Below are 12,444 nucleotides of genomic sequence, written 5' to 3' on the forward strand. Positions count from 1 at the left end.
AAAAACTCCCAGATCTAACTAAACTATAAAATCAGGACCTTAACCCTACAGTATCCAACATGGGTCTCCAAGCCCCCTCCATTTTGTATGGTCCATTTCCTCATCCTGATCTGTCACTTCCTCTTCGCTGTTTCTCAGATCTACTACATCACTTCCTAACTCTAACTTATGTCACTTCCTGCCTGTGTGTTCAGGTTCTGCTGCATCACCACTCGGTGGATGAGATCTCCTATATCGTCAAGGATACCCAGGCCGTCGACTACCACCGGGCCATAGACTACTCCTCTGGGAAGGAGGGACACCACAGTTGGGATTGCGACACAAGTGTTTGTGAACTACGTGTGTGTCGTCTGGAAGATGATGAAGGTGTGTGCTCCTCTTCCTTCACATCCCTCCCTTCCTCCCTGGCAGGCAGAGCCCCTGATCATTGACTTGCGTGACCTCTTCACACTCATCTACGACATCAAGCAGCGCGAGGAGATGGAGAAGAAGGCCCAGAAGGACAAGCAGCGTCACACACAGACACACACAAACCCACATGAAAACCACATTAAACATTTGGAGACATACGACTCAACAGATTGTACGCTTGTCTTGAGGTTGGTGATGTACATAGAAACTATAAGTTATCATTACTCATTGTGTATTTATTATTACTTTATTATTATTATTATTATTACTTACGCGTTTTACTTTTCTATTTCTTTTTCTCTGCATTGTTGGGAAGGACCCGTAAGTTAGCATTTCACTGTTAGTCTACACCTGTTGTTTACCTGTGAAATCAACAGTTTTTTACATTTATCTCATTAAATTCCTTCACCAATCAGTTCGGAGCTAGTTGTTTACATGCGTGATGGACAGATTAGTGTAGCCTATGGCGCAAGATGCGACTGAAATTTTGCGAATGCTCGGCCTTGGTGGGGAGATAGCAAGAGAGGGTTGAGGAGGAGGTTTGAAGCTCTGTGCATCTTGTTATGACATGCATTATCTGAATTAGGTCAACAGAATTATACCTAGGAGAAGCGGCTTCAATTGAAGAACTTTGAATGTCCTTTTAGCTAACAAGCTTGAGTTAGCTAGCTAACAAGCTTGTGTGTGCAGAGCGGCGCCAAAATTAAAAACACGTCCTACCTTTTTGTAGTTAATAAATCCAATGTGAAACGTGATAACTAGGATCCTTAATTAGCATTAAAAAAGTTAATCCATTCTTCTCTAGCTAATTCAAAATCTCTCTCCCGATCTCCTGAATCAGGGAGGGGGAGGGGCAGGTACCCTAAACACAGGCAAAGATTTCCAGCTTGCAGGCAGACACTGGAATACGTTTCTGAGTGACAGAGTGAGGGCTTTGCATAGGCTCTTGGTTATGTTTTTTTTTGTGGGACTAGAAATACATGCCTGGAACGTAAAATAACGTTATTAACAGGTTCCCAATGCCTTTAAAATAACGGTTCTGTTCAGGAACAGTATGGAACACTTTCGTTCCTGTTATTTAATGTTTTCGGTTCTGTTCACTGAACTGGATTCAACCCCTGGTTCTCAACAAGTTACTTGCATGCAGCTGCACGCACAACATTACTTTTTATGTTTCTTGCGGTTGTGGTCACTGTGGTGCCCGCAGATTTCCATTTCCTCTCCCCACTGGTGGTAGTGCAAAAATTCTTTTTTTTCCCCCACCCAGAACTAGTCGCAGCCAAGCAGAGCCATTTCCCCTGCAACACTGGCAGAATGCCCAAAAGCCTCCTGCTGCTCATGCTTGTAATGACATTGCTCCTTGCGCCCCTGCCCATTAATAGTACGCAGGTGGAGTAGTCGAAGTAAAACCGTAACTAGCAAGATGGAGGCAACCACGAAACGACGTATGCAAACCACAGGTATAATAAGAACTGGTGACTGCGCCCAAGATGTCCGACCGTTGTTTTAAATGTTTTTAAAAAAGCACATTTTAGTTTTCATTAATTTTTACGAAATAGACAAGTTTGAATCTTTAGCTGTGGTAACTAGTGAGAACACATTTAATGTAGTCAACTGGCTGGGACTTCTAACGTCATTGGCTGATCCCTCCTGATGACCCGGTTGGAGTATCAGCCAACTGTGAAGAAGCACCATCGAGATAACGTCAATGGTGCTGCCCATGCTGTCACAGACGCTATAATGGCGCAGATACAAAGATGAGCCCCCCCCCTAGGTTTCCATCCCAATTGGCAGCAGATTTTCAAGCAAATATTCTAGAATGAAGTAAATATGTGCATTTTCTCATCAGTGGTATGTTTCCACCGAATGGACTTGTTGCGGATAAAAAATCAGTGTGTGATGAGGTAGTGCACACAAAATGTAGTTTTTCGCTTACGTTTTGATATACCGAATAAAAATCTAAAGTTCAATGTGTTTCCAATGCATTTTCAACTCTACTGATAGTTTTGTTGCAAAAACTGTTGCGATAAATAGCAAATGTGCATACACTGGTCTTGATACCTGCCCTCTAGCCAATAGCTTGCAGATACAGTGTGGGTATGCTGTGCGGGTTGTCTCGTCTACATGATGAGATTATTGTGTATCTGCGGCAGTCAAACGGCAGTCAAGCATAGACCGTCATGTCACCAGAATCAGACCCTCAATATTTATCAGTGGTGAAAAAAGTACAGCATTTTCATACTTGAGTAAAAGATACCTTAATAGAATCTCAAGTAAAAGTGAGTCACCCAAGAAAATTCTACTTGAGTAAAAGTCTAAACGTTTTTGTTTTTAAATATACTTAAGTATCAAAAGTAAATATAATTGCTAAAATTACCTTAAGTATAAAAAGTCAAAGTATAAATCCTTTAAAATTCCTTACGTGCTGGAGCGCCAAGTCTAGGACTAAAAGGCTCCTTAACAGCTTCTACCCCCAAGCCATAAGACAGCTGAAAAACTAAATTAATCAAATGGCAACCCAGACTATTTACATTGACCCCCGCCCCCACTTTACAAATTACCTCACCTAACCGCACATTGACTTGGTACCGGTACCCCCTGTATATAGCCTCGTTATTGTTATGTATTGTATTTCTTTTAGATTGATTAGATTTTTTTACTTTAGTTAATTTAGTAAATATTTTATTAACTCTATTTCTTGAACTGCATTGTTGGTTAAGGGCTTGTAAGTAAGCATTTCAAGGTAAGGTCGACACCTGTTGTATTCGGTGCATGTGAATTTTTTTATTTTTTTTATTTGATATTAAGCAAACCAGACAGCACCATTTAAGTTGTATTTATTTTTTACAGATAGCCAGGGGCACGCTCCAACACTCAGACATAATTTACAAACGAAGCATGTGTTTAGTGAGTCCGCCAGAGCAGAGGCAGTAGGGATGACCAGGGATGTTTTCTTGATAAGTGTGTGAATTAGATAATTGTCCTGTCCTGCTAAGCATTCAAAATGTAACAAGTACTTTACTATTGGGTGTCTGGGAAAATGTGTGGAGTAAAAAGTACATCATTTTCTTCAGGAATGTAGTGAAGTAAATGTAAAATTTGTCAAATATATAAATAGTAAAGTAAAGTACAGATATCCCCAAAAACTACTTAGGTAGTACTTTCAAGTATTTTTAGTTAAGTACTTTACACCGATGATATTTATTGGAATGTGGCAAAAGTGACAAAATCCTCAAAATCTCTCAGAAAAAGCAAATAGCTAGCTATTACCAGCTGTCCAGAAGAGTACTTTATCTTAGTGCTAGCTGGTGAAGGTATCCACAATGTCCATGGAAAAATAATAATAATATTTCTTGGAACAGCATGTCTGACTGAATCTTTGAACAATGCTAACAATGATCCTGAATCTCGGGCCAATGCTAATGGAGCTGGACCTTTGGACAATGCTAATGACTCTGTAAATTGACCTACCACCAGCTTTTCAGGGAGATGGCACTGAGTCATTTGCTAGCTGGTCTCGTCGCCTTGAAGTGGCTGTACAAGCTATGTACAATCTGCCGGATGTGGAGTTGGACCCTGTGCTAGCATCAGTATTACCCACACACTTAGCTGATGCAGCATTCCTTTACTGGGACAGCCTTTCACCAATCGTTCAGAAGACCTACTCTGTTGTCAAGACCAAACGGAAGGAAGTCTTTGGCCCCAGGCACTCTCTTCCATTCTTTCAGACATTTGTGAATGCTCGCCCTAGGAAGCCCGGTGAGAGCTTGGATGTGTACAGTGCTGACATCACTTGTCTGGTTCTGGAGGCCTTCCCAGACTATGACCACAAAGCACAAAAAGGGGAGAAGTTTTGCTGCTTTGTGGCCGGATTGGACCTTACCTTGCAGGTGAAAATTAATGAAAATGGATCAGAGGCCCTGCTCGTCGCAAGTCGCTGTGAAAGAGCACGTGCAGCTCTCCAACTACATGCTGAGTACCCACCAGTGGCACCGGCCCCAGACCAGGTTGTTATGGTTCGTTCTAATGACACGGATGAGAAGTTCCTTCATGCTGTGGAACTGCTGACGCTTACTGTGAATGTCCTGACGAGTGAGGTACGCCAGCTACAGGGGAAAAAACAGAACCTCAAGGAGCGTTTGGGCTTCTAGGCCAAAAGGACCTCCATCCCATCCAATAACTCTGCAAGGGGAGCATGTGGCTTCTCACCAGCCGTCAAGCTCAACATCCATCACAAGCCTACTACTCACCTGAACGACCGCCAGTACTGTCCTGCCTCTCCAGAGTACCGGCAAGTACCGGATACACCTCAGGTGGAAGCTTCCTCTATCTTTGTCCACAAAATCTCCAATACGGGACAGGACCTATGGGAAGAGCAGCAGCAGGACACCATCCTGGCTGAAGTTATCAGTTGGAGAACAAAAGGTCAGAAACCGCCTCATTGGCAGATGAATCATCGCAGGCCAGCATAGAAAGCACTCTGACACGAATTCCATAGACTGATATTCAACGGTGGTCTGCTCTGCTGACAAATCTAAAACCCTGCCTCAAAGTCAGTCATCTATCAGGTCATTGTGCCTCAGTCCATACTGGAAGATGTACTCCAACTCCTTCACTGTAACCCTTTGGCAGGCCATCTGTCAGCTGACAAGGTCTTGCAACATGCTCACCAACTCTGCTACTGGCCTTTCATGTTGCATGACATACGGGAATGGTGTAAGCAGTGCATCCCATGTGACACCAGGAGGGCTCCTACACCACACCTGAAAGCACCTATGAAGACAGTGGTAGCAACCAAGCCATTTCAGAAAGTCACGGCTGTCATTCTGGAACTGCCGATCACCAGCCGAGGCAACAGATATGTGCTTGTGGTACAGGATTACTTTTCTAAGTACATCAACCTCTACGCCATGAAAGACCAGCACACTACAACTGTGACCAAGTGTAGTGAACTTTGTCAGGGAACACAGCACACCAGAGACATTGCACACTGACCAAGAACGTCAGTTCAAGGCTGACATTGTCCGAGTCTTTGCTAGTTGCTGGGAGTTAAAAAGACCTGGGGCCTCATTTATAAAAATGTTCTTAGATTTATACTTCAACTTGGTCGTAAGTTCATTTCCGACAGTGTGCTTACGTTCGATTGATAAAAGATACTGAGCATAAAAAACCTTGCTTACGCAGTTTCTAAGAAGCCCGTTTGTAACTTACGCATCTGTGATCTATAAATCTCAAATTACCTTAAAATTAATGGCACCTGCCCTTCAGCAGTCCGATGGTCCACTACCGACCTTGTTCTGCCGTGCGCCAAATTGTAGCGCATTTTCTCTGCTGTTTGGGGATCGGCAAAGGGAGTGAGAAGTCACGTTTTCAGTGGATAGCCCTGGTCACCTAATAGCGTACAACCGTTGTTACATTATTTTGCACGGTTAATAGGCTATTATACACTGAAAGAAAATTACTCACAGAGAAGCCACCCGCCTCCATCCTCACCAGGTTCTAGATACAGGTCTACTCTGCTGTGGTGCAGAATGAATGAGTCGTGCGTAGACTCTGGCCACTTGGAGCATACATTAGAGTAGTTGCATACGGTCATCGCAGATGATTTGAACATGCAATGAATGGAAATTCTTCCTGTTAACATGTACATGGTGTGCGTATGGCAATATGCGTGCAGTCAACTGCACCTATGACCTCTGGGAAATTAAATGAGTTGACAAACTCGGCTTTGATGCGCGCCTGTTCGCCGGCTGTAAATGGGAAACTAATGTATCTCGTGGACAATACGTGTAGAATAGCCTCGATCACTTGTGGCAGGATGCAGCTGAATAATGGCTCTGATATACCTGACCTGTCACTCATTTCCCTCTGGAATGTCCCAGTAGCGAGGAATCCTAGAGTGGACAGTACTTGGACAGATACGGGTATGGCATGATTACAGCGTGTCTTCCTTTCCAGATTAGCGGCTAAATCCGCACATAAATCTAACAGAACATTTCTTGGGAGACGATTGAGATTTATAAGCCATGGATCGTCATGCACAAAAAAGTCATTCCGGTCTCTGAAAACTCTCTCCCTTCTAAAAGCATGGTTTTCCAATAACGTAAGAACAGCCATGGTTACTTTTTTCCAATTTGGCAATTAATTCCTCACACCTTTAATTGATCATTCCTAACAAATTGTTCATAAAGCTAATGCAAAGTTCACCACAGGCTTGGACACATATGTCCCAAACTGCAATACCCCTACATAACCAGCAGGAAAATCACTTACGTCAAGTCTAGACTTTGCGTAGAGAGAAGATAATTTCCACGTCAAAGTAAAGCTTTATAAATAACTACTTTTCTGCGTAAGTCATACTTAAGATCAAAATTGATCGTAAGCCCGTTTTATAAATGAGGCCCCAGGACCAGCCCCTATCATCCACAATGTGATGGGATGGTGGAAAGATTTAATAGGACACTTATCAATCAGCTGGCCAAGACACTGCCCGAACAGCCTGGCGAGTGGAACGAGTGCCTCAACCAAGTTGCCCTGGCCTACAACAGCAGCACTCACTCTACAACTGGTTTCAGCCCCTTCTTTCTGACACATGGTCGAGAAGGGAGAATGACAGCCTCCACACCTGGAACGCCAGAAGATTATGTAAGTCAACTTACCCACAAGCTCCAGTCTTCCCTTGGATCTGCTGCACAGAACAGAGAACATGCTCACTTACAACAAAAACACAACTATGACGAAAATGTCAGGCACATCCCCTACAAATCAGGAGACCTTGTGTGGCTTAACAACCCTATGCCAGCATTTCACAAGCTTTCACCACACTGAGTGCCTTGGATCTACAGAAGAGGATCCTGGTGTAACCTACAGGATCAGGTAACTGCTGGACCAGACTACTGAGACCCAAGTAATCCACTACAACTGCCTAAGGTCGTACACCTCACCTGTACCCCAACATGCAAGGAATGAGCCTGTGGAACACTTAGTTGCACCTTCTCGACCTCCAACCCTAATGGCCTTATCAGGTGCCTTACTCTTCAAGCCCTCAAGGCTCTGTGAGACACGGGAATGCTACTTACCTGAGCCGCCCCTGGATCCCCATCTGACTCACCAAGCCCAGTGTCAGGCCACTAGTCAGAATCCCTCTGCCCAGCCCAGGCCGTTGGACACTGACCCAAGATTTTCTGGGCTGATGAAACCAAGATTGAACTCTTTGGCCTGAATGCCAAGTGTCACGTCTGGAAGAAACCTGGCACCATCCCTACAGTGAAGCATGGAGGTGGCAGCATCATGCTTTGGGGATGTTTTTCAGCGGCAGAGACTGGGAGACTAGTCGAGATCGTGGGAAAGATGAACGGAGCAAAGTAGGGAGAGATCCTTGATTATTACCTGCTCCAGAGCACTCAAGACCTCAGACTTGGGCGAAGGTTCACCTTCCAACAGGACAATGACCCTAAGCACACAGCCAAGACAATGCAGGAGTGGCTTCGGGACAAGTCTAAGAATCTCCTTGAGTGACCCAGCCAGAGCCCGGACTTGAACCCGATTGAACATCTCTGGACAGACCTGAAAATAGCTGTACAGCAACGCTCCCCATCCAATCTGACAGAGCTTGAGAGGATCTGTAGAGAAGAATGGGAGAAACTTCCCCCCCTCTCAGATGCGTTCTCCAGTACAGATGCTGGAATTATTTTGTATGAACATCTGAAAGTAATCTACTTTTTGAAGTGAAAATAAAAAACTGTCTCTGCCTGACCTCGGCCTGGCCTCTGCCAGGGGCCTCCAAATCACTGTCTGCCCTTGTATTGTAGGCTGTTAGAGAAATTGTTTTTGTTTTTCTTGTTGCCTTTATGACTATGAAAAATGTAAATGATGCACTGTTTCTTTTCATTGATCATCTTTGTACTGAATGGAAATGGTCAAGTAGGTAGGCTTACTCAAGTCTGCACTTTTCATTGTTTTGTGTATGTTGCCTTGGTCAAGTATGGGTAATCATTTTTTGGCTCTTCACACTGGTTTTGTCTTTGTTGTTGAAAATATCTGTTATTTCCTGTTTTTGATGTTCAATACACATATGTTTCTGTATAGCATAAAATGCTGAGTCATACAGTAGTTCTAGTCTATTACAGTGCATTAGCGTACTTTATTCAGTAGGGGGCACCATTGTTCATGTGCAAACATTATTACTCTATTGCAAAACTTGCCAAATGAAATATGAAACCTAAAGACCGACTTCTCCCAATGTATCCATGGGAATAATTTTGTATCTGTCAATGCGGTTAAGAGGATGCAACTGTCACAGTAACAATGGCTGTACTGAATGTAAAGATGATAGATTAGGGCAGCTGCTGTCAGCCAGCTGAAGAAAACAAACTTTGTTGGATAGCTACAGTGGCTAGAGGGTTGTTTCTGAGTTGTTAAGGGTAATGGGCTATAGCAGGTAGTTGTCAAGGGCCTTAGGACATAAAATACCCTTTACGAAGCAGTTGCAAGCATGACATTTGGTACAAACATTCCTCCGGTGATATGAAAACATCCCAGAAGGGGTTCCCATTTCAAAATTGAACAGGAAGTGAGTTACTGCTAAATTTTAAATGGCTGCCATAATAGCCAGTTTTTAACGACGAAAACTGTATTGCAATAGATAAAAATGCATGCAATTTGGTACAAACATTCCTCAGGTGATATGAAAACATCCAAGACAGAGTGCTCATTTCAAAATTAACCAGGAAGCAGAATTCAAAATGGCCGCCAATGGAGATGTAATGAATCCATAGTCATATAAATGTACATTTTCTACATAAATAAAAAAACATGAAATCAAGTAAAAATACATCAAATGTATTCCTTACGTTGTGATTAGTGAAGAAAATGAAAGAGTTAGGACCTTGTTCACATGTGCCAGCACAATGTCATAATGCAATGCATGACAATCCAGCATCCTTGCATCAACACTTCCGACAACAAAGTGGCTACTTTTGCAGCCACACCTCACTTTGTCAGCCTCTGGTAAGAGTGTCCACAAATGTGTCCAGAAATCAACTGTTTTAGCCCATCCAAATCTTTCTGGTGAAGGTGACCAAATGCTTGTTTGGTACACTGTTCGGTTTGAATGTTGCAGAGAATGACCTCTTGGAGAAGAGCTCCTTCTTCAGACCATTAACACAATCTAGGCTGGTTGTCTTGTTATAGAGAACATACAGTTGAAGTCGGAAGTTTACATACACCTTAGCCAAATACATTTAAACTCAGTTTTTCACAATTTTCACCTAACATTTAATCCGAGTAAAATTCCCTGTTTTAGGTCAGTTAGGATCACCACTTTATTTTAAAAATAAGAAATGTCAGAATAATAGTAGAGAGAATGAATGATTTCAGCTTTAATTTCTTTCATCACATTCCCAGTGGGTCAGAAGTTTACATACACTCAATTAGTATTTGGTAGCATTGCCTTTAAATTGTTTAACTTGGGTCAAACGTTTTGGCTAGACTTCCACAAGCTTCCCACAATAAGTTGGGTGAATTTTGGCCCATTCCTCCTGACAGAGCTGGTGTAACTGAGTCTGGTTTGTAGGCCTACTTGCACTCACACACTTTTTCAGTTCTGACCACAAATTTTCTATGGGATTGAGGTCAGGGCTTTGTGATGACCACTCCAATACCTTGACTTTGTTGTCCTTAAGCCATTTTGCCACAACTTTGGTAGTATGCTTGGGGTCATTGTCCATTTGCAACCAAGCTTTAACTTCCTGACTGATGTCTTGAGATGTTGCTTCAATATATCCACATAATTTTCCTACCTCATGATGCCATCTATTTTGTGAAGTGCACCAGTCCCTCCTGCAGCAAAGCACCCCCACAACATGATGCTGTCACCCCCGTGCTTCATGGTTGGGATGGTGTTCTTCGGCTTTCAAGCTTCCCCCTTTTTCCTCCAAACATAATGATGGTCATTATGGCCAAACAGTTCTATTTTTGTTTCATCAGACCAGAGGACATTTCTCCAAAAAGTACGATATTTGTCCCCATGTGCAGTTGCAAACCGTAGTCTGGCTTCTTTATGGCGGTTTTGGAGCAGTGGCTTCCTCCTTGCTGAGAGGCCTTTCAGGTTATGTCGATATAGGACTCGTTTTACTGTGGATATAGATACTTTTGTACCTGTTTCCTCCAGCATCTTCACAAGGTCCTTTGCTGTTGTTCTGAGATTGATTTGCACTTTTTGCACCAAAGTACGTTCATCTCTAGGAGACAGAACACGTCACCTTCCTAAGCGGTATGACGGCTGCGTGGTCCCATGCTGTTTGTACTTGCATACTATTGTTTGTACAGATGAACGTGGTACCTTCAGGCGTTTGGAAATTGCTCCCAAGGATGAACCAGACTTGTGGTCTTTTTTTCTGAGGTCTTGGCTGATTTCTTTAGATGTTCCCATGATGTCAAGCAAAGAGGCACTGAGTTTGAAGGTAGGCCTTGAAATACATCCACAGGTACACCTCCAATTGACTCAAATGATGTCAATTAGCCTATCAGAATTCAAATTGAATTAAAACATAAGTTAGTTGAAATCAAATAAAATAATTTAAATACAGTAAGACATTGTTAGTTTGGCAAAAAAAACCTAAGCAAACATTTGTGGGTTACATCTTTTGTCCAATGGAAAATAATTGCAAAAAAGGCAGATGACCTATGTAGCAAATTAGGCTAAAGTATCATTTGAGGGCTCACTAATGCAATAAAGTGAGCAGAAAGTAAACAAAATGTACACTAAATTGTTTCTTTCACAGATACCATTTAAAACAATCTCAGACACGTAATAAATTAACACAATTAAGTTGATTATTTTTAAATACATTGTTACTTTGGTAAAAACATATGTTTTCTGGAATTTTCCAAGCCGTTTAAAACCACAGTCAATTTAGTGTATGTAATCTTCTGACCCACTGGAATTGTGATACAGTAAGTGAAATAATCTGTCTGTAAACAATTGTTGGAAAAATGACGTGTCATGAACAAAGTAGATGTCCTAACCGACTTGCCAAAACTATAGTTTGTTAGCAAGAAATGTGTGGAGTGGTTGAAAAACGAGTTTTAATGACTCCAACCTAAGTGTATGTAAACTTCCGACTTCAACTGTAGGTGTATCTCTCAAGCAATGTGTAAGTAGACGAATCCAGATCAAGGGATTGAATTGGTTCAGCTGTCATGGAAACGAAGGCATCAGTCACCTATGGAAATGACTCCCTTGCACTCTAAGCTGTCTTTTTGCCCTTTCTATGAAACTGTGAGGTTGTATCACAACCTGTCAATGTGTGGAACCCTGACAAAGCCTAACTCTTGTGCATTTGTGTCACGACTTCCGCCGAAGTCGGCTCCTCTCCTTGTTCGGGCGGCATTCGGTGATCGAAGTCAACGGCTTCGTCTTTTTTTCAACGGCTTTTGTCTTGTCTTGTTTTCATACACACCTGGTTTTCATTTCCTCAATCAATCTACTTGTATTTAACCGTCTGTTTCCCATCATGTTTTGTGTGTAATTGTCTTCATGTCAAGTGATGTTTGTTTAGCGCTTTATTTTATTGTTCCGTTTTTTTGAGCGTGTTTGTTTTGTTGTGCTCCCGGTTTGGAACTATAATAAAGTGCGATTTATTTAAACTTATTCTGCTCTCCTGCACCTGACTTCGCCTTCATACACATCTTGACAATTTGAAGCTTCTCGTAGATGATGTCGATGCAAATCTAGTAATTTTTACCCATACCAAAAGCAACCCACAGCTTTATGGTAGGATAATCCTTAGTAAGATTTAAGAACAGACCAGCAATGAGGACAATGATGTCTATATCCATTGGTCGAATGATAATGGCTTGTGCACCCTTTTGAAGGGCATCTTCAAGATGAAGGCATACTCTTGTGTCTGCCTCTTCATGGTCACATTCCGGCATTGATGTCAGAGAGCCCTTTGAAATCACAGACTCATCAATTGTAGCATAGATCTCTTTTCCATCTTCAAATTCATTGGCGCACTCACCTTCCGTTTC

Source organism: Salvelinus namaycush, chromosome 25, assembly GCF_016432855.1.
Source record: "Salvelinus namaycush isolate Seneca chromosome 25, SaNama_1.0, whole genome shotgun sequence".
NCBI lineage: Eukaryota > Metazoa > Chordata > Actinopteri > Salmoniformes > Salmonidae > Salvelinus > Salvelinus namaycush.